This window comes from Amia ocellicauda, chromosome 13 (genome assembly GCF_036373705.1).
Source record: "Amia ocellicauda isolate fAmiCal2 chromosome 13, fAmiCal2.hap1, whole genome shotgun sequence".
Taxonomy (NCBI): Eukaryota; Metazoa; Chordata; class Actinopteri; order Amiiformes; family Amiidae; genus Amia; species Amia ocellicauda.
In genome coordinates, this window is record NC_089862.1 from 29,669,458 (window position 1) to 29,692,427 (window position 22,970).

Here is a 22,970-nt window from a genome sequence, read left to right on the forward strand (position 1 = left end):
AAAAACAGTCCCTCTGGTGCCGGAAGCATTTAAAGTTATTTCAATGGCTGCAAAAAGACAAGAGCAGAGAGGCTGAATATTTTTGTCATCTCAATGAGCTGCGCCGTTTCCATGAGATGGTTTGAAGTTTTAAAAATGGCCATGGTAGCCCTCTTACAAGAACAAAACTTCAAAAGGTAAGAATCAAATCCACGGTAATAGAAAGTCATGTGCTGAATATTTGTAGCTTGTTTTAATAGAAAAGAACCCTTTGATCAACTAGAGATAATCTTTTTCTGCTTCATGGTGCTCTCTAAAAAAAAATTAAAGCTGTGTCAAAGATTGTATTTTTTGTTTTTTTGCTTTTTTTAAATAATAAAAACAAATCCTGGATAGCATTACATTTTCTCACATGTCCATCTCCTGATATTCATGCTGCAATTAAGTTGCCAAGCTGAAAATGAACTTGTCCTTGACAAGCCGAAATAGGATTTGTCCAGCCAAGCAAATAATTGCTTCTCTTTTTTTTCCCTAGGAATGTGTAAAGGCCACGATAATTGAACGATCTCACAGTACAATATTTTGCTCTGGAGTTAATTTCAGACCACTGAAGTGAAAAAGAAACCTTAAGAAGTGGCCTGGGAGGTCGAACCTAGTGTGAGAGAAAATGAACATCTAACGCCGCGGGAGCCCCCTGGGAGAGGGGCTCAAAGATCTATCAGGTGGTCTTTCATTCCTATCCCCGTCAAAGGACTCCTGCCGTGCGTGGCGCCGCTAAGTTTGGGCCTCTGATTAGCACTGGGTACAAAACACACTCCAGGCCAAGAGCTGGCGCCCTGCAAGATGGTGGCACTAGTCCTGAAAACTGAACCATGAACAGAATCAATGATCCTGACACACAGTTGTGTAAATACACAGACTGCTTCAAACAAAGGATCTGAATACTTTCAAATACAACTGTATGCCTGTGTTGTACATCACTATTAAATCAGGATCTCTCTGCTTATCGTATTCACTCTTCCTGTCCCTGTGCCTATGTCTGTGTTGGTATTCCCATTAGACCTTAGCAGTGTGCTACTAATTGTGGTTCAGTTTTTCCTCTAATAACATGTTTAACCAGTTCTCATATAAAACAAACATGAAAACCACTGAAAATTGCACTGGCATTTTCTCTAGCATATAATTCAGATGCATTATGTTAAATGATTTTCAATGAGTTGCGTACTGTATATATAATGCATCTGACATTTTCAAAAGAGGCTTCCCGTAACAGTATATTAAACTTCAATAAGACAAAATTTGTTGTTGTTTCACAAATGTTTCTTAAAAGTTTTACAACTTAAAAAACTCACTCTAAAATTATATGCTTTGTATACTGTTCACTGCAGGAAGGTACTTGTTATTCCTAAGTATGTAGCTATTTTCTATTGTAGTCTAGTGTAAAATCTACACCTTTATTATGCTGTACTCCATCATTATAAAGCATATTCACAGCCAGGAATACATCAATGTTACAATCAATGCCATTTTAATAGCAGAGATGTATACAATGTGTTTACACAAAATAAACCAAAGACTTAATGTACAATATATCCCTTCTGGCCTTCAGAAACTAACACAAGCTCAGAATAATGCCGTCTAACTCTGGGATGAGATATTAATGGAATCCTACAGAATGCAGTAAACGAGTTTGTGCTCCTGAGGTTCTCTTGAAATTGTAATCTGACTGTGGGGTTTCATCCACCGTTCATGGCAGAAAACCTTTAGATTAAAACAATTTAAAATAACAGCATTCCAGCCTTCACATTCACAGGCTTGTTTATCACCTTTGGTTTTGTTTTAACTATCAAAACTATGTTTCAAACACAATTTGGAAAACCTCAAGGACCGAGTTTCGATGACTGGAGTCACAACGCATCTGTCCACCTGCATTGCACACCCTTCTTCTCCCCAGGGACCTGTTCCCACACACGTAGCACCCTTCATACAGCTGTACGAGGTTGTGGGAGACGTGACACGCTGAAATCCAAGTCCTCATTGGTTTAAGTCAGAGGAGCAGTGAGATCCCACACAGTTTTAAGCAGAACCCTGAGCTCCTACTACACGATGTACCAAACACTGCCATCAGATTGCTTTGCTTGTGGTGAAACATTTTCTCTCCCACTCTCCAAATGTCAAGATCCTAGCACTTCAGGTGGTAATGCTGGGGTTAGGCCATGACAGAAACAAGACGTGTGTTAAGACGCTCATAGAGGATACATCAAATAAGCTTTAAGCTAGGGTTTTATTCATGTATTCATTCAAAACCTATGATTAAAAGGGGGGAAAATGTCTTGAGCAGCTCCAGACAAAAAAACATCAATGCTCCTTAATACTTGTTCTCTCATTAAGGTTCCCAGCTTCCATGATATCACCACAGCAGCCTTCTCCTGTATACTGAATTAGCCACATATTCCATTAATGCAGCCATTCTCCAAACTTTCCTGCAGATCTCTACCTTTTATCTTTCAATACGATTCCTAAACTGCAGAGATACTATATAATTAAGTCACAGGAGAGTGGGTTTGTAGCATGTACGATTTTCTTTTTCTTTAAGCCTTAAGGAGCCCTCAAAGCCAGGTCTGGTGCCCGTTTCTACAGGTTAATTGAGTGATAGTGCTGTAACACACATTCAAATTTCAAACCTATGGAGCAGTGCATTGTAATTCAGTGTAGACATTTCTCTCGATATTCATAACCAACGGGCATAAAAACAAAAAGATTAAAACAAATATAAGCAAGTTCAATTAAGTCATATTTAGCCTGATGGTTCCGTTTCCTCCATGCAGCCGAACAAAACAGCCTTATGAAAGCTTAGATGTAGCTCAAGGGAATATTTCATAGATGGGAACCATATTTAAAATGGTCAGATAACAGCAATTTCAGGAATCTAGGGATAAGGCATCCCCTTTAATCTCTATATAGCCAGAAGTGGTCCACTGGCTGTCAGTTTTAATAATCACAGAAAACACTTAAGCTTCTGAATTCATTGACTTCAATATAAAGTGTTATAAAATAAATACAAAAACAACATTTTTCATCATTTTCCAGCTGACCCACTGAGAGAGGGCAGCGCATCAGGAAAAAAAAAAAAAACTTCAATGCAAGCCACACACTGCATAGGAAAAGCTCGGGAGTACAGGTGCTCTTTCCAGACATGAACAAAAAACAAAACAACAACAAAAAAACACATACCAAAAAAAAAAATACTTCTACCTCACTTAAGAGTTAAGAAGTCAATGCACATAATATACACATACATGCCTTCGGCAACAATTAACCAGGACTGCAGCATAAAACACATCGCACAACCCCAGTAAACATGTCATGTCATTTGAAAAAGGACTGAACGATAAGGGACAACTGAAGAGCTAAGGGAGAGACAGACGACGGATATAATTTTTTTTTTTTTTTGTACTGTAATGGCATTACCAGTCCTCCAGGCAGGTCCCCCCACACACACACATACATACATACATTCCTCACTGGTGAGAATTACCATTAGAAATAAATGTAATCTCAGCAAGGAGCTCACAGAATTGCAGCCCTCCCTCCCATCTGCTTCCCCATCAGGCCAGCTGGGCACAGTGCTTTATTTCTCTCTGCTTCTGCAACATCCTGCAGCAACTCAAGACAATGGTCAGTATATGCAGCACCACAGTAGAAAGACATGCACTGTACCTGCTTGGTCCAGCCGAAAGAGACGGCCCCGAAAACCATCTGTCCCGTCGAACGCCCTACACAGTGCTGAAAACAAACGGTGGAGGGGGGGGGACAAAAACACATCATTAGCATGCTGTACGGGGGAGCACGTCTATTAATTACACTGTGTAGAGCTGTTCTAGTATATCAGACTGCCACAGGGGACGAACACAAATCACTGCTCATAATTTACTTTCTTATTCCTCCCTCCTGTACAGTGACGGCTCAGCACTGAATAGTGGCCCTCCTCAGGCTAAAAGGGCCACCACACCAACACTGCCCTGCACTGCGTTACAGGGGCAGATCACAACGGCGGTTTTCTGTGACTATCAGCATCACGTCTTGTTCTTCTCCCAGTTTGGCTTTCCATTCGTGGGGAAACATACCCTGATGGCAAATTAGCACAGTACATAGCCTACAACTTTGGGAAAAGACTCTGAAACTCAGGTAGCAGGAAATGCTTTGGGTCAGTGGTATAAACAGCTAGAAAAAGCCATAGAGAAATAAAACAGAGACCTGCATTGATATAATAAGCTTCCCCATGCTCATAATAAAATAACCCCCATAACATAATGAGCAGCCTTCAGTATGATTGCCTATGTTTGCCCTTCATTATGTCCCAGGCCAGGCTACAAGCTACAGATGTGTTTGTTTCCTCCCCTTGGTGCTTTGAGAGTATTGTATTATATTATAGCTATGTCAAGGCCATTTGCTTTTAATATAGTATAGCAAGGCTCTGTAACTGGTTTCCTAAGTGACATAATAGATTATTTTTTTTCTTACTGGAATCTCTAGTTACCATGACAAAACCAAACACACAACCACAGAAAACACATCACCGATTCTGTTTTCTTCTTCTTTCATGATAGACCATCTCCACACTTTTGTAACTGAAGCTCCTGTCCTGACTGAACTATAGGAAAACCAAGTACTATTAGATGTTTTTATTGGGACAATGTTAATAAGCAGTAACACCACGTGCAAACAGAAGTCAACAATCCTTCTTGCTCCTCTCCAAACAAAATACCACTATAATATTAATTCAGAATATTTCTCGATGAACAAAGATGAAGTTGGCTTTTTCCCCCCCATCTTGTGTCGCTTCCGATTCTGTGTGCTGGTATACTCTACTGTCATTTTTAGTTCAGGTCCATCGACTACCAATATAAACGTCCCTGTGCTCATGAGTTCTAATACATTGCTTTATAGATTTTCCAGTCACCCGTATTCATCATCTCCTGAGCAATCTGTGGTGAAGTGTTGGGAGTCAGAGGCACCGTGCGCAGCGACAAGTGGTGATGGAGCTCTTCTGCACGGGGAGGCAGCCATTTGAACATTAAGGCTAACCATGTGCGAGATATTTGTTATACCGTGAGATGCATGAGGTACAAAAGCAAAAGTAATTTTTCCTCCCCCTTTCAAATGAAATAACAAACCAATGTTTTCTTACCACACTCCCCCCCTCAAAGGTACTGCACATTGGTCTGTTCTGGGACCCAATTAAGCCCGTACGTCCTCCCGGGGAGACAAAGTCTTGGGAAAGGCCGATCCATCACTCTGAATTGCGGTTTCACGTTAGGGTGAGTCATAAAACACCTGCTTCCAGACACAGAGCAGGTGAGGGTAGCCAAAGACATCCCCGTGGTACACCATTCCCGAAATACACAGGAGGCATACAAAACAAAAAGGAAAGGTCAGCATTCTTACTGGAATGCAGGCATTTTATTTCCCAACAAAAACGTACATTCAGATACATTATAGCTAGGGAGCTGCCTGTATTTCTGATTTATCCCATTTCTTTCAAGGCGTACATTGATTGGTATTCAGGCACTGTAATCACTGTGAACAGACACAGGGCTTTAATGAACAATAATTTGAATCGACCCCATTGTAGAGGAGAAAAAGAGAGAATACAGTAGGAGGGGGAAGTGATGGACACGTCTTCACTGGAGCTTTAACTCAAGAGCCATTTAACACTTTCCACCTTTATGTTCAAAGGATAAAAAACATGAGGATTATTGGGTGTTAAAAACCGGATCAACTGTTTGCCCATTGGAAGAGTAATTTTCTGGTATCAATATAAAGAGGAAGCACAAGCCTAAACACAGAATATCGACAGGAGAAAAAGGTAAATTTGCTTGATAATTAGGGGTAACTTTTGAAATGTTTCTTCTAGGCTTCTGCGCCATCTTTTACAAAGATGACACTTAGACATGAAGAGCCACGTCTTTCTGTGGATTTCTGAGCAATTACTCATCGCAATTGATTCACGATAACCTTTAAAAGTGGCATATTTTAGAGCTGAATTAAAATTAGACATCAGTGAGAATATTTATAGGATCCATGATGAAAAAAATTAGAGTATGCGGCTTACTGGCAAGAGAGGATAAGAAACACAGATGCTCAGTGAACCGGCTTGCTCAGCAACATGCCTCTTCCTGAACTTTCAAACTGATTTAAAACACAAATTACCACCAACACAAATCACCAATCCTACATTTCTCCTTAATCACCCATTTTTTATACAAAACAAGATCTAATTCATGACTGGCTTGGCTGCACAAATTAGGGATTTGGTTTCTTGTATTAGTATAGGTTTTAAGGGAATTCTAACTAATGAAATTTCAGTGACGTGCAATGTCAAATAAAGTTGCAGTCATGTTTAAAGCAAAGTAATGTCAGAACGCAATTTTATATCTCTGCTCTGACAGTAACCCGATTATAGACAATCTTGTGAGCAAACAGTACAGAGCCTTGAAGCACTAGTAGAAGCAAATGGGAATTAGGATTGGTATGAATATCATGGAGTCTGGGGCTTGCCTTTGGACATGGGATTAAAATTTGTGAAGGTGGTTAACATTCACACACTGTCACTCTCCTGCCTTTAAAAACACTTCTCAGCTCCTCCCTTCCTCTCTCTACCCCTCATTTTACAAACCCTGTGATTTGCCTTTTATATATGGATTTGGTCCGAATTTATAAATAATTTTGGTCAGTTATCTTCAATCTTTGCTCCTGTTGAATCTCTTTATCTAAGTTTAAGGTAATGTGGGATGAGGACCTTAGTCTGGTCTTCTCAGATGATAAGTGAACTCCTATTCTTCTGTTCTGCTTCGGTGTACTCCTCATCTATCTGTGGAAGGCACATTGTGATCACTGCCATCAGGCTCCGGCCTCCTTGGTCCATGTTTTTTGAATGCTTCTTGAAGTAAAATTTTTCAGACTTTCACAGATGCCCTAAGCAACCCATGAAGCCGTGTCCCGAGATCTCCCTCTTTGGTATTTCACCTCAGGTTGTGACCATGTCCAATCTTCATTCTGACACGCTTGCTTTGAGTGCTCTGTAAGCCAGGCAGCTTATGTTATTCAATTGGAAGCAGTCTGCCCCACCCTGCCTTGCTCAATGGGTCAGAGAGGTGATGCAACACACAAAAATCAAGTGTGTTGTCCATGGCTGTAGTACAGATCATTGGCACATTGAGACACTTTACTATATTACTTCAAGAACCTGAAATCACAACCCCCACCTTAGCTGGACTGCTGGGTACTATCCAGGCATGGTAGTAGTGTATTATGTGGCTATATATGTATATGTTTATATATGCATGCAAACATACATATCTATATTTTTTTGTATTTTAATGCATACTATATATTTGGCTCATTATTTCTTATTTAGTTGCATTTAACTACATTTTACTTGATGGGCGGGTGGGTGTTTAGCAATTCTCCTGTTATCTACACTCACCTAAAGGATTATTAGGAACACCTGTTCAATTTCTCATTAATGCAATTATCTAACCAACCAATCACATGGCAGTTGCTTCAGTGCATTTAGGGGTGTGGTCCTGGTCAAGACAATCTCCTGAACTCCAAACTGAATGTCTGAATGGGAAAGAAAGGTGATTTAAGCAATTTTGAGCGTGGCATGGTTGTTGGTGCCAGACGGGCCGGTCTGAGTATTTCACAATCTGCTCAGTTACTGGGATTTTCACGCACAACCATTTCTAGGGTTCACAAAGAATGGTGTGAAAAGGGAAAAACATCCAGTATGCGGCAGTCCTGTGGGCGAAAATGCCTTGTTGATGCCAGAGGTCAGAGGAGAATGGGCCGACTGATTCAAGCTGATAGAAGAGCAACTTTGACTGAAATAACCACTCGTTACAACCGAGGTATGCAGCAAAGCATTTGTGAAGCCACAACACGTACAGAGGCTACAATTTGCACAAGCTCACCAAAATTGGACAGTTGAAGACTGGAAAAATGTTGCCTGGTCTGATGAGTCTCGATTTCTGTTGAGACATTCAGATGGTAGAGTCAGAATTTGGCGTAAACAGAATGAGAACATGGATCCATCATGCCTTGTTACCACTGTGCAGGCTGGTGGTGGTGGTGTAATGGTGTGGGGGATGTTTTCTTGGCACACTTTAGGCCCCTTAGTGCCAATTGGGCATCGTTTAAATGCCACGGCCTACCTGAGCATTGTTTCTGACCATGTCCATCCCTTTATGACCACCATGTACCCATCCTCTGATGGCTACTTCCAGCAGGATAATGCACCATGTCACAAAGGTCGAATCATTTCAAATTGGTTTCTTGAACATGACAATGAGTACACTGTACTAAACTGGCCCCCACAGTCACCAGATCTCAACCCAATAGAGCATCTTTGGGATGTGGTGGAACGGGAGCTTCGTGCCCTGGATGTGCATCCCACAAATCTCCATCAACTGCAAGATGCTATCCTATCAATATGGGCCAACATTTCTAAAGAATGCTTTCAGCACCTTGTTGAATCAATGCCACGTAGAATTAAGGCAGTTCTGAAGGCGAAAGGGGGTCAAACACAGTATTAGTATGGTGTTCCTAATAATCCTTTAGGTGAGTGTATGTGTGGTATTCTGATTGCTTAATTTTGCTCTGATGAAAGACAAAATTTACAAAAAAGAAAATGATTGGGCAGTTAGAAGCATGGTGACCTATAACTTTCAGCTTTGACACTCGGAACAATTTTTTTTTTTTTTTAAATATATATATAGGTCTATACATACATAACTACATACATACATAGTTTAATACAGTCCTATCAAGCTGGAATCTGACATTTGCAGTTTCTGATTAGAAGCACTGCAGGAAAATTATTAAAATCAGGGAAGTGCAGTGTTCCTGGAATCCCAATTTCGCAGTGGAATGATTCATATCTTTAGTCACACAAAATAATGTGGCAAGGAATCAATCTGGGTCTCCCTTTGAGACCTTGATAAATGTGGTGTTTAGATCTCACGAGGGGCCTTCCTTACAAGAAAACAAGCTCATTAAATACTCTTTGTTACTGTATCCCTTTAGAGTATATACATTTTAACATGGTAGGAGCAGAAGATCAGCCACTCCTGTCCATGTTCTTTAGGAACCACAGAGTACATGTTGTTTATTTCTGAGCTAATGAATCCTAACTATCTCTAAACCATTAATGCATAAACTACAATTAGGCCAAGTGGGTTTTATCAGACTGACTTCCTAATTATCAGCATGAAATCTGCCATTGGATGTTGAAGTCAGAATTTAAAACGGGTGGAAAAACACATTACACTGCTGCAAAACCACGGGACTTGCAAGAAAGATTTTAGCTACTTGTCATTAACCTGACCCTGGGGTTAACATTCAACTACATTCTGCTACCACCAGGTGGCACTGTATGCAAAAAATAATAATCTCAAGAGCATGCACCAAAACAAAAAGTGGGCATTTCTCATCATCAAACTAGTCTTGAAAAAGCTTTGGAATGTATGTCAATATACTTGATTGTGCATTATAGTGTGGTTTTACCAGTCATGGAATTAAGAAGAATAGCATCTGCTTTTTCAATGTGGCCAATTTAGTCTTAATGTGGTTTTATTAGGCACTGGGCAAATGTGTTTCCCAATTACGTTTTACATTTGCATTTTAGTTCACAGTAATGAACTTTGCAATTTTCAAAATACCTCTTGATTTTGTGGAAGGTGAGCTTAATATTTTGAACAGTACATTTGCAATGATTATTGGCTTTTACAAAGCACATGACTTCTGTATTTCAAGAGGATCATTTCACTAAGCTTTCATAAACTTCTGGGCCCTGTAATTTTGTCAAAGAAGAGACTCCTACCTGGTTCACATTTGGACATATTGAGTAATTAATCATATCAACTATTAATGTAAAACGTTTCCAAATAAAAATACACATACTTTCACATCACCTTTGGAATAGTAGATTATTCTCCAACTTAACTTCCTCTTAAAAGGCTGAGAGAGATGAAGGCCAATACTTTTGTATCCTCCAAAATGTGCATTTCCTGACAGCCCACACTTTTCACACGGCCAGCACAGAACCCAAACACCATGGTGCTCAGGTAGAAAATGGAAACGGCACCTTTTGCTGATGACCACAAGACTGGCAGGCAACCAATCAGCAACAGCAGTCACCGGATTGCATAAAGTTCACCCAGCCAACCATGCTTGAATGTACCACTCCTTACACGGTGAGGTAAACAGGGCTTCAAACCGTTGCATAAACACCACACATTGTGTATCACCCATACTCTTAATGAAGCGTGCACAGCTCTTACATTTACAGAGGAGTCACAGCTACAAACACTGACTTCACAGAGGTATTCTTTATACCAACGGAGCGTGACTGCACAGCAGGATTAGACTCCATAGAAGTACTGTTATGATGCTTTGAAGCTTTTTACTTGAACTATTCTGTGCATCTCCTTTAACCCTCATATAGCTCATCATTTTCATGGTAAAGTCATCATTTGTGGACTTTAAAATACATGTTTTTATTGAAGCAGTTACTTCAGTTTATTTGGGAACATTTTAAATTACTTAAGCCATACAGCTTATGAGAATGCAATCAGATGCCTAAATGCTGCCTTTCAAAGCTTGCCTCCACTGCTACAAAAGCATTGAATAAAATCTGTAGTCTTAAAGAAATCTATTTCAAAGGGGGAGAAAAAATCTCTTGGTCATTATTCAGCAGTGTGTGATTCTGTAAGAGGTCAAAGTCAGGAAATCCCCCAGAGAGTGTCTTGTACAACTTCCAAGTTTCAATCCAATACAGAATGTATTCTCAGAGGTACAGCAAGAACCCATACAGTACATCACACATCAATCAAGACAGACAGCTATTTGCTGTGCTCCTCTGGGGTACGGGCGTGCTGAAACTGTGAGCGCCTGGGTTACTGCTGATAGTGGAAGTCAGAGTCCCGTTTGTCCTGTTTTTGTCCTTCTGCTGCTGGCGTCTTTTGATGAAGAAGGCAAGTTTATTTATATGAGTCCAGCTACTTAATAGTCTGAGTATCATATTTTTACAGTATTGAAAAATTTCAAGAATGTAATAACCTTGTACCCAGACTTTCCGTCTGCTGAAGGCAATGGGGTTTTTCCATTTTGCCACAACAGTTTTTAGATGACTGAATAGGTTTTCAAGAGAGAGAGACAGAGAGAGAGCAAGTGAGAGAGAGAGAGACAGACAGAGATATCACCCTAAATTGAGTGTTAAAAATAAGCTCCTCTTCCTCACATCAGATGCACCCCTAGCATTCTCCATTTCCTGACCTAAGCAGGATTAATACTAATCCCTGTCGCCACCAAGAATACATGGCCAGTCTTCACACAAATGGAAACTTATAGTGAAAGGCATAGGCTTGGAGCTTTGGTCCGCTCGTTTTTATAACCAAGCTATATACGTAGTTTTCCTATAAATTGCATTACAGAAAAACAACAAATCTGAGAGCAGTTCTGAAAAACATTTACATTTCTGCCTAACCTGTATAGACACACATGTGCTCAAGTAGACCTCCCAGCATTAAAAAACAAAACAAAAAAACATAAAATGCTCTCTAAAAGTGATTATGCTATTATTGACTTCAACGATTCACTATGTTTTAATTAACTTGAAAGCGTCTCCAATCATTAATCATTAGCCCCGAACTACAGCACTGACGGGTTTGATCCAGAGGTGTTTCAGTCAGGTCTGGACCAGTGCCTTTCATGACATCAGAGAAGAGAATTGTAAGGGAAATAATTATTCTTGATTATAAGCTATTTTTATCTTTGCAGCAGTTTAACTGGTCAAAACCCATAGTCCAGACACCATTGGTACAAGTTTAGGCTGTCACGACTCGCCATCTCCAGTATTCCCCATGGGAACTAACCGGTCAGGGTCAGGTGAGCTCAAACCTGGATTAATAGATTGCTGCATAAATCAAACTGCTTTGGTTAATGGTGTTATTGACTGGTTTTTGACCATTATGTAAGGAAAAAGGTGTGCATTTGCAAGGTCCTAGTTCCTCAAAAGGGGCCATTTTGGCACAATAGGTAACAAATCAACCCCAATTGCTTTTCACTGGGTGAGAAGAAATGCAGGAGCCTGTGTGAAATCCCTGGTGGAGGTCAGCAGGCCAAATATCGCACATGCCAACCTTTCACTCAAAACTCTAATTTTACATATCAGCATGTGAGAGATCATTAGGATCCCTGCATGGGCTTTAAATTTAATGTGATCAAGCTGCTGGCTTTTTCAATTTACCGGGATGAGTGCTGGGGGCAATGGGGGCGGGGCTTGTGAAGGACATGGCTCATCCCCGTGAGCTGAGCAGGGTGTTAACAGACTCATAGGAAATTAATAGCCATTGTTTTGCAGAATAATCGATAGGGACAGGTCTCCCCCTTGCGAGACGGTGAATATTGATTTTAATTCTGTGCCGACTAAGTGCTTATAAAATCCAGAAGTATTAGTAATTATTTTCTGCCCATCAATCCCTAAATTCTTTTTTTTCCACTAATGAAAGGAGGACCTGCACACATTAGGTGACCCTTCCTAACCAAGAACAATTCAATGGTAATTCATTAATATCCACATCACTGAATGTAGGAGAAATAATACTCCAAATCGCCTGCATCCTCATCTATTAAGCCAACTGTGTTCTGACACATGAAAGCTATATTCCAAAGCAATGTGTGCTGCTCTTCACTATACCAGATGCGCTGCGTGGCAGATGGTTTGAGTTCTGTGACTGCGAGAGTAAAATAGTGGAGTGTTATAGATCTTTTGATGTGAAGAGAAGCAGCTCATTAATCGAGCTCCAAGCCACCCACTAGATTCAATTGAGAACCTAATACCCAAAAGGCAAAGAGAGTTCTAACAGGCAATGATAGAGATGTTACAAATAAGCCTCTGAGGTAAAATAAATGTTACTTTAATAAGAAATGTAATTCCCCAAAAGAAAAATTAAAGAAAACATCAGATACTTAAGAAGCAAGCTCTTCCTAAAGAAACAGATATATCAATTTCCCCAAGTCCACTGCTTTTTCCTTTTTTCCTTCCCCCTTGCCTAAAGCTCTACAGCGCTTCCCAAAGGAGAGGGAAACAATAGTCGATTTACTTGGTTGATGACACCGACATCATCTGTGCCGTTGAGCGTGCCATTTTGTGCCTTTTTCATGGTGGTGATGCACAGTCATTTCAACACCCCACTGAGAAAAATGGTTACTTAGGCCTTAGTCATGAAGTGCAATGTGAACTGATAAGTGTGTAAATGAGCCTTTCTCCAGACGTCACTTCCAACACATCTCAAACGGCACCTGGCTTCACATGCGTCATTTCAGCTCTTGAGCAACAACCTCTTCCCTGTATTGGTGCTGTGCGAGGGCAGAAGTTCTGCATCAGATTCACAGCACTGCTTTCCACCTTAAGACATTCAATGTGTATATCATGTGTATACCTAAAGTTTCAGTAAGAAGTACAGAGGCCCAACCAGATTTCCTAAGAAGCAACACAAGGACAAGTTATTTCCACAGTGGTACACTTCGGAGTTTTACTTAAATATCTGAAGGACTTACTTTCTTTCTTCCTTTACCCTAAAGTTTTATTACTGGGCCTTCACGGGAAATTGTTTTTGTCTGCATTTCTTGCCACAGTAAAACTAATTCCTCCGCCACCCTAATTTCAGAAATATTGATAAACCCAAAATGTATACCGTCCCTTGTGGATTATTGTGAATAATTCACAAGAAGGAGAAACAGATGCTTGACACTTATTGCAAAGCACGAAACTGGACATTATGCTGTCAAGAGGTTTATTTTCAATCCATAAAGCACTGCTATATAAAGCAGGCTGTGAATTATTAATATAAAGATCTGAGTTTTTGAGGCATGTCTCTAGCAAAGCTAAAATGTTATTCTTCTTTCTACCAGTCTGACCCAACTGTATCCCTTCTCCTTCTTTCTGTTCCCACTGTGTGTGCTGACACAGTAACAACATGCTTCAGCTAGCTCTTAGATTACCTGAAGCACTCACTTTTCCGTGTCTGTGGGATTTGTTTGTGCATATCTGGCATATCTTTAAACATTTGCTGCAGGAAAATAAAATATTTGTTTTGATCCCCCCCCCCCCCATAAGGTCCAGCTAAAGTTAAATAGGACATTAATAGGCTTTAGGACATTAAAACTATGCACAACTGTAGTACTGCCTTGACAAGGGTACGCATAAATGTGGCATAAATTACATTTTGTGTGCTCAAATGTGTGAGGTAGTACAAGCAGAACAGCATGCTTGCAATTCACCTGCCCTCTCAAAATGAGTTCAACTGGTGGTATAAATCTCATTAAGCTGCTCAATTAACCATCTCTGGAGACGGTCAATAAATTAATCCCAGAGCTCCCACATTTGATGCCGTTCCCGAAATTGGACATGCCAAGGTTACACCTTAAAATCAAGGGTGGATGGACCTTGTACCTGCACTGTTTTGTTCTTCTCAGGCCCAGGTTACCATCATGTCAGCAATACCATGATTCATTGAGCCAGACTGACCATGTAGGGGGTCACAGGGACATAAGAACATAAGAAAGTTTACAAACGAGAGGAGGCCATTCAACCCATCGTGCTCGTTTGGTGTCCATTAATAACTAAGTGATCCAAGGATCCTATCCAGTCTGGTTTTAAATGTTCCCACATTTTCAGCTTCAACCACATCGCTGGGGAGTTTGTTCAGATTGTGACACCTCTCTGTGTGAAGAAGTGTCTCCTGTTTTCAATCTTGAATGTATTGAAGTGTCCCCGGGTGTGTGTGGCCACATGCTTCTAAATGTTCGTTTTTTGTTTTGTTTTTTGGCTCTTGGTACCTGTTCCCTAATCAACTGCTTAGCTTTTTGTCACCAAGAAACGGCACAGCTCTAAGTACCTTTTGTCTACCTGCCACCAATTCACACCTAACTGGCCCCACCTGACTCCTCCTGGAACAGATTTCCTGCTAGTCCTTGACAAAATCTCCTTTCTACAGCCTATTTACTCTCACCAACTCAGCAGCTGAATTGAATTGACTTATTAGCAATTATGAGCAATTAGCAAACTAGGAAAACAACAAGATGGCTGCCTCTCACCTGTATTCTCCTGTGTGTCTGCCTGTGGCAACTTGTAAATACTTCTGTTTTGACATCGGCGAAGCTTGCTAAAGTTCCCTTTGGCTAAACTTCAGTCATGTCACATTTCAGTGGTGCATTCCGATGCACTGTGTGGAGTGGTTCACATCTATTGCCAATTCCCATTGGTATTATAGATGTAATCTCAAATCCATGAAAAGCTTCCTTCTCAGTCCAATTAAATCAAATTAATTGAATCCTATTCAGCTTGCAAGCACAACCCTGTGCCACAAAGGCTTCACACACGAGCCAGTTTCTCGCCTGCTCTTCTCCTCCCCTACTCAACCTCCATCTCCATCATCAAAACCGTTGGCTCAGGAACAGCCATCAGACTAGCACCCAGAGTCTAAATTATAATCAGTAAGGTCAGGCAGGGGTTCACATTCTAAACCACCCAGAAAAGGTCCCAGGAAGAAAAACATTTAGTATAAATATAAAAGATCACCCAAGGAGAAAGAAATTAAACAATTGCTATCTGCCTACTTTCACTAAACTTCAAAAGGACAGAGGTACAGGTACAGTTTTCAGACACTATGAAATATTGAAAATCATGCCTGTTACTGAATACAGAAGCACTAATTCAGCAAACATATCGATTAATTCTGTAAGCATTAAACCAATATACATACTACAGTATTTCTATACATTTAATTCTCTCAAAGTGAATATTTTTATCTCTATGTATACTGTGGTCAAGGCCATTTCCCAAAGCACATTTTTGCTCCCTGCACATTTGTGTGCATGTGCAACACAAACCACTGTAAGAGTCTTCCTGTAAAAGACACTCAGCCAACTTAGAGACAGCGCCATCAAGTCTTGTAGAAAACATAAGAACAAAGAATATGTTAGAAACAAAAAATTGTCATTAAATTGTTGCAGCTTACTGAAATATGCCCTGTTTGAAGAATCCATTTGCATGTAATGGACAGATAAAATGAAACCATGGACCCAGTACTGAATCCTGCATTACTTCAATAGACCTATACATAATATGAATACCTTACAGTAATAGGGAGAGGCTAGCTAATAGCAACAAGCTACAGCAACTGTACAGCAGTTATTTTTACACTGACAGACCAAATTGGCTGCCACTTAAGCTACTTTACAAGCTGAATTTGGTCTAGCAACAAAAGCATAATTTAGTCTGAGTTTCCTACACCAAGATGTTTTATTTTCTATTATAGAAAAATATAATCAAATTACTGTATGTAAATACAGCCATTTTTCAAACTAGTTTTCTCCTTTAAAATTTTAATTGTTTTTAGGATAAGCTTTCAGTTTTAGCTACCTACCTTTTCAAAGAAGTTTCCCCCTCACATTGTTAACTTGGATTCTTACTGTTTGCACTATTAGAACTAATGTACTGTTAATCATTGCACTCAATGCATCTTCAATTAAATCTAGCAGGTTTGTCAGAAAGATTACCGGCATGCCAGAGAATGTTTGCTGATTGGTCTCTAATTAACTGGAATAGTTTTGTGTGGATGGGTATTACATTTTGTGATTTTCCAATCAGCTGGTACATCCCTTATTTATATCCTCTGTTGGATAAGTATTTAGAGATGGCTTTAAAATAGGCTTGTGTCTTAACATCCCTAATTTCTTGAAGTAGCATCAAGCCCACTTGATTAATTTGTTTATTTTAAGGTACCTATTCTCTGTAAAAAAAGGCAGCTTCGGCTATATTGGGTTCATGAAAGGAGTTTTTTATGAGCATTATATATTTTATCTATATGGTTAGATTTCTTCTTGTTTATTGAACACCAAAATTAAATATTGATAAGGTACATTTGTATATTCTAGAATTGATATTCTCTTCGAATAGCTCTATTCCATTTGGCATTTGAATTGGGTAGTTTATAGCATAAACCTTTTATTAGTAAAGCCTGCCTTTGTCCCAATAAACCAAAAAGGTGGGACAAAAAGGCAGCCTTGGCTGGACTCACTGATGTGAGCCATCCTATTAGTATTACACTGTATTTCTATACCAAAATAACCTGGCAGACATCTTATTTAGCTTACTGGAATTTATAGGAAAAACCTAAAATTATTTTACAGCATTGTTTTTTTGTGAATATTCACATACTGACCACCCAAATCAGAAAATTACATTCTCTCTTCAATGTGATCAGAGCATTGTGAAGATCATTGCCAATTGAATTTAGGAGGGGTTCCCACTGTAATCTTGGACACACTCCGAAGCTTTCCCTGGCACCACCAGCCAACAGAAAACCCTGGTTTTAAATAATGTAGGATTCATCTGAGCTGCACTATAGCCATGCAAAGAACAGACACTTAAAATAATACTTTGTGTGATAATGCCAAAAGTCACTAATATGGTTGTGCATGGTTTGAGATTTTCAAAAACAGCACTTCATTACCTGAAGGATTTGTAAAACTATCCATCTATGCCAACAGGACAACTCCTCAGTGCCTGTAGGCGGTCCCACAGCTAGTTATTCTCAGCTTTTTAATGCTGAGTCAAGCAAAGTGCATAAGTCACCTAGGAAAGATTAAAGTGTATGGCCAATAAACTCAAACTAAAGGCTGTACTCAAGTCATTAAGGCTACTTCCTTAAGAACATCTCAAATCTTAAAAGCTTAAAAAAGACTATGTAACTGTAATTGCTTTTTAAAGCATTTATGACTCCACTGAACTGACAACTGAGGTTTGAGTACACTGGAAAGTTTCAAATATTGAATTGTGCAATTAAAACAAACTGTAATGATTAATATATACACTCACCTAAAGGATTATTAGGAACACCTGTTCAATTTCTCATTAATGCAATTATCTAACCAACCAATCACATGGCAGTTGCTTCAATGCATTTAGGGGTGTGGTCCTGGTCAAGACAATCTCCTGAACTCCAAACTGAATGTCTGAATGGGAAAGAAAGGTGATTTAAGCAATTTTGAGCGTGGCATGGTTGTTGGTGCCAGACGGGCCGGTCTGAGTATTTCACAATCTGCTCAGTTACTGGGATTTTCACGCACAACCATTTCTAAGGTTTACAAACAATGGTGTGAAAAGGGAAAAACATCCAGTATGTGGCAGTCCTGTGGGCGAAAATGCCTTGTTGATGCTAGAGGTCAGAGGAGAATGGGCCGACTGATTCAAGCTGATAGAAGAGCAACTTTGACTGAAATAACCACTCGTTACAACCGAGGTATGCAGCAAAGCATTTGTGAAGCCACAACACATACAACCTTGAGGCGGATGGGCTACAACAGCAGAAGACCCCACCGGGTACCACTCATCTCCACTACAAATAGGAAAAAGAGGCTACAATTTGCACAAGCTCACCAAAATTGGACAGTTGAAGACTGGAAAAATGTTGCCTGGTCTGATGAGTCTCGATTTCTGCTGAGACATTCAGATGGTAGAGTCAGAATTTGGCGTAAACAGAATGAGAACATGGATCCATCATGCCTTGTTACCACTGTGCAGGCTGGTGGTGGTGTAATGGTGTGGGGGATGTTTTCTTGGCACACTTTAGGCCCCTTAGTGCCAATTGGGCATCGTTTAAATGCCACGGCCTACCTGAGCATTGTTTCTGACCATGTCCATCCCTTTATGACCACCATGTGCCCATCCTCTGATGGCTACTTCCAGCAGGATAATGCACCATGTCACAAAGGTCCAATCATTTCAAATTGGTTTCTTGAACATGACAATGAGTTCACTGTACTAAACTGGCCCCCACAGTCACCAGATCTCAACCCAATAGAGCATCTTTGGGATGTGGTGGAACGGGAGCTTCGTGCCCTGGATGTGCATCCCACAAATCTCCATCAACTGCAAGATGCTATCCTATCAATATGGGCCAACATTTCTAAAGAATGCTTTCAGCACCTTGTTGAATCAATGCCACGTAGAATTAAGGCAGTTCTGAAGGCGAAAGGGGGTCAAACACAGTATTAGTATGGCGTTCCTAATAATCCTTTAGGTGAGTGTACACCTATCAGCCATAACATTATGACCACCTGCCTAATATTGTGTAGGTCCCACTTTTGCCGCCAAAACATCCCTGACCCATCGAGGCATGGACTCCACTAGACCTCTGAAGGTATGTACACCAAATATCTTTGTATCTGGCACCAAGACATTAGCAGCAGATCCTTAAGTCCTGTAAGTTGAGAGGTGGGGCCTCGTTGTTGTGTTCCTCAAACCATTCCTGAAACATTTCTGAACCATTTTTGCTTTGTGGCAGGGCGCATTATCCTGCTGAAAGAGGCCAATGCCATCAGGGAATATCGTTTCCATGAAAGGGTGTACATGGTCTGCAACAGTGCTTAGGTAGGTGGTACATGTCAAAGTAAAATCCACATGAATGGCAGGACCCAAGGTATCCCAGCAGAACATTGCCCAAAGCATCACACTGCCTCCGCCGGCTTGCCTTCTTCCCATAGTGCCATGTGTTCTCCAGGTAAGTGATGCACACGCACCCGGCCATCCACGTAATGTAAAAGAAAACGTGATTCATCAGACCAGGCCACCTTCTTCCATTGCTCCGTGGTCCAGTTCTGATGCTCACGTGCCCATTGTAGGCGCTTTTGGCAGTGGACAGGGGTCAGCATGGGCACCCTGACTGGTCTGCGGCTACGCAACCCCATACACAACAAACTGTGACGCACTGTGTGTTCTGACACCTTTCTATCAGAACCAGCATGAACTTTTTCAGCAATTTGAGCTACAGTAGCTCGTCTGTTGGATCGGAACACAAGGGCCAGCCTTTGCTTCGCACAAGAGCTGCAGTTTTGGAGATGCTCTGACCCAGTCGTCTAGCCATCACAATTTGGCCCTTGTCAAAGTCGCTCAGATCCTTACGCTGCCCATTTTTCCTGCTTCTAACACATCAACTTTGAGGACAAAATGTTCACTTGCTGCCTAATATATCCTACTCACTGGTGCCATGATAACGAGATTATCAGTGTTATTCACTTCATCTGTCAGTGGTAATAATGTTATGGCTGATCGGTGATTATATAGATTTTTTTTGTTTTTGGTTTTATGCCCTTTTATTCCTCAATAAAGCCACTTTATAGGTAACTAAGTAATGCAAGAGTAGGCAACCCTGGTCCTAGAGCACAGCAGATGCATCAGGTTTTGTTTGGGGGGAACAACATGCTTACAACAAAATAATTGTAATTTGCTTGTCACAGTATGCATACATTTTCAATTTATACTTTCCCGAAATAAATACCATTACAGCAAGGCCAATACCTGAGAAGGCCAAGTAGTGCCAGGCAGCTGGGACTTCCCCACAATGTCTCTATAATTGCAACTAATAGCTGTACAACAGAATGGGGAACATTTGCATCAGATTAGAGGTCAATGTTACACTTTGCTCCGGCAGACCATCACTGAAAAATGTGAGATTATTTTAATGGGGAATGGATATCCAACACAGACCAACTGAAAATATTGACCATACTCTGCTAACACGTTGTTCATGTCAACCCTGAAAACTGACCTTTACTTCCCACTTTGGATAACCCAGTGTAGCCTTCCCATCCCCCAACCTGCTACCCAGAGAACTAAATTTTATTTTCCAATTTACAACATGCTCCACATCATGCTTACAGCATTTATTGCAAAAAGGAGGCATCAATTATTCACAGAGCCCCTGGGGCCATAATTGTGCTTGTGGGAGCAGAGGCTTAAACAATTAATGTAAATGTACAGGATGGAGTCTTGAGATCTAACAATCGTACAGTCCTTAAAACACGTTATTTAGATTGTAGTGTCCCGCATGAGTCATATTCTGAGTATACTGCAAAATATTCCAACGACCCCTAAAGAAACTCAGTAATCTCAAATTTGAATAACTCTAAATGATAGATACCTCCATATAATCAGTAGCAATGGCAAGCCCTCTATAAAACAGACATGATAAGTCCTTGATCGTTAATAACTCGTATAATAATAAAACATTACATTACAATTAAACAGAAATACACCAATTCTGTAATTAAAATGTTTTGGGGTTTGTTTTGAGTTTTGAGAGGCATAATGCATTATCTTTTCCAGACAGTCTAACCAGCTTCATGTACCACAAAAAAAAAAATTAGATAGCTTATAGATAACGTTTCCAAGTCCGTATTATCAGTACTAACGTCAGATAAAGTCCTGCAAGGAATAAATATGCAGTATATGATACCCTGGACGGCAATTAAGGGATTTATATTATTCAGGCTACAAGAGCCGACCTGTAGATGCAAGGACCTCACCTACACTCCTGCTTGGACCACCCACCAAGCAGCACCAGCCAATTACATGCAAGAGCCATTGCTGACATGTCATTGGACAAGATATTGGCACTGCATTGTTTGTTGGCATATGAGCAGCACTAGTACATTAAATGATAGCACCAGGGTTAAGCATAACGCACCATCACCCCGTACCCTTAACACAGCTCATAGGAATTTTATGGATTGCATTTAAATTCACTGGATATCTCAGCTGGTTGTACTCTTATAAATGTCTCCCTACATTGAACCTTCAGCCCTGCTGGGGAACTAGAAGCTCATCCGATTCCAATCCATTCTCCTGCGCTGCGTGCCATTGTCTGTTACTTGAGGAAGCCAATTGATATCACAAGGCAGATGCAGTCAGACAGGGAAACTCAAGGTCATATCATGAACGGGGAGATAAACTCGACTGCTCCTGCCAGCCCCCTCAAAGCCACTCCTTATCAGCTGAATCAAACAATCTTAATTACAAGGCTGCAACTTCCCTTTCTTCTTGATCCACCCTGCTTCCTAGAAACGGTCTTGCCTCGTTAGGTTTAGAAAACAGTCCAATGGATGTGACTCATTACATCAAACTGCCTGTGCCATCAGTCCTCAGAAGTGCTGGATACAAAGCTCTCCTCATTTCTTCACTATATCCCCATCACAAGCTCTTGAAAGCTGTATTTATCAGATCTGCTTTTTATTAGCGTTGCCTGTACAGAGGGAAGCAGGATTGGGGAGGTACAAATGATGAAAAACGGGAGCTGTGACACCATTAACAAGTTTAATTAATGACATACAAATCAAGGCATTTTCTCTTTTTCACATCTGGTACTAGGTGGAACTGTAGTTTTCTACAATTACAGTATGTCATTTATGGGTCAAAAAATACACTTTGTATAGTATCAATATCAAATGATCATTTCCATGCATTTATTTATTTTTAATAATCGAAAGAAGCTGCCATACATATTTGTATAGCAGCAGGACTTTAAGACCTACAAGAAAGAACAAGATGGAACTATAAAATACACACATTATTTCAGGAAATATAGCTTGGTTGGATAAGTTGGATAATGATAAGGATGTTTTGGCCTAAATGCAAAATCAATACCATGCATCACCTAAAGAACACCATCCCTACTGTGAAGCATGGTGGTGGTGGCATTATGTTATGGAGATGTTTCTCATTGGCAGGAACTGGTGTACTTCTTAGGATAGAAGTGGAAATTAATGGAACAAAGTATAGAAAAGTCCTTGAGGAAAAACTGCTGCCATCTGGGACGGAAACAGGGACAGAAGTTCACATTTCAGCATGACAATGACCTGAAGCACACAGCCAAAAGTGTGGCTAAGGAACAAAAAGGTATATCTTCTGAGTTACCCAGTCAGAGCCCTTACCTAAATCCAATCAGATATTTGTAGCATGAAGATTGTTGTTCATCAGCACTTCCCAAGGAACTTGACAGAGATTGGACAGTTTTGTAAAGAAGAATGGAAAAATATTGCGAATATGGACAAATTCTAACACGTAACTGCTGGTGTGTAGAAAA

At 40.4% G+C, this 22,970-nt stretch overlaps 1 protein-coding gene across 2 annotated transcripts in view; it reads right to left on the reverse strand.

The window, feature by feature from the left end:
• Positions 1-22,970, reverse strand: part of klhl5 (kelch-like family member 5) — an 85,842-nt gene that overhangs the window by 49,471 nt on the left and 13,401 nt on the right. Inside the window, exon 2 of one of the 2 annotated variants that reach the window (XM_066720531.1) lies at positions 3,700-3,765. The exons of the other annotated variant lie outside the window; for it this stretch is intronic. The gene's annotated coding sequence lies outside the window, so the exon portion shown is untranslated. The remainder of the gene's footprint in view (positions 1-3,699; positions 3,766-22,970) is intronic. 2 annotated transcript variants of the gene reach the window in all.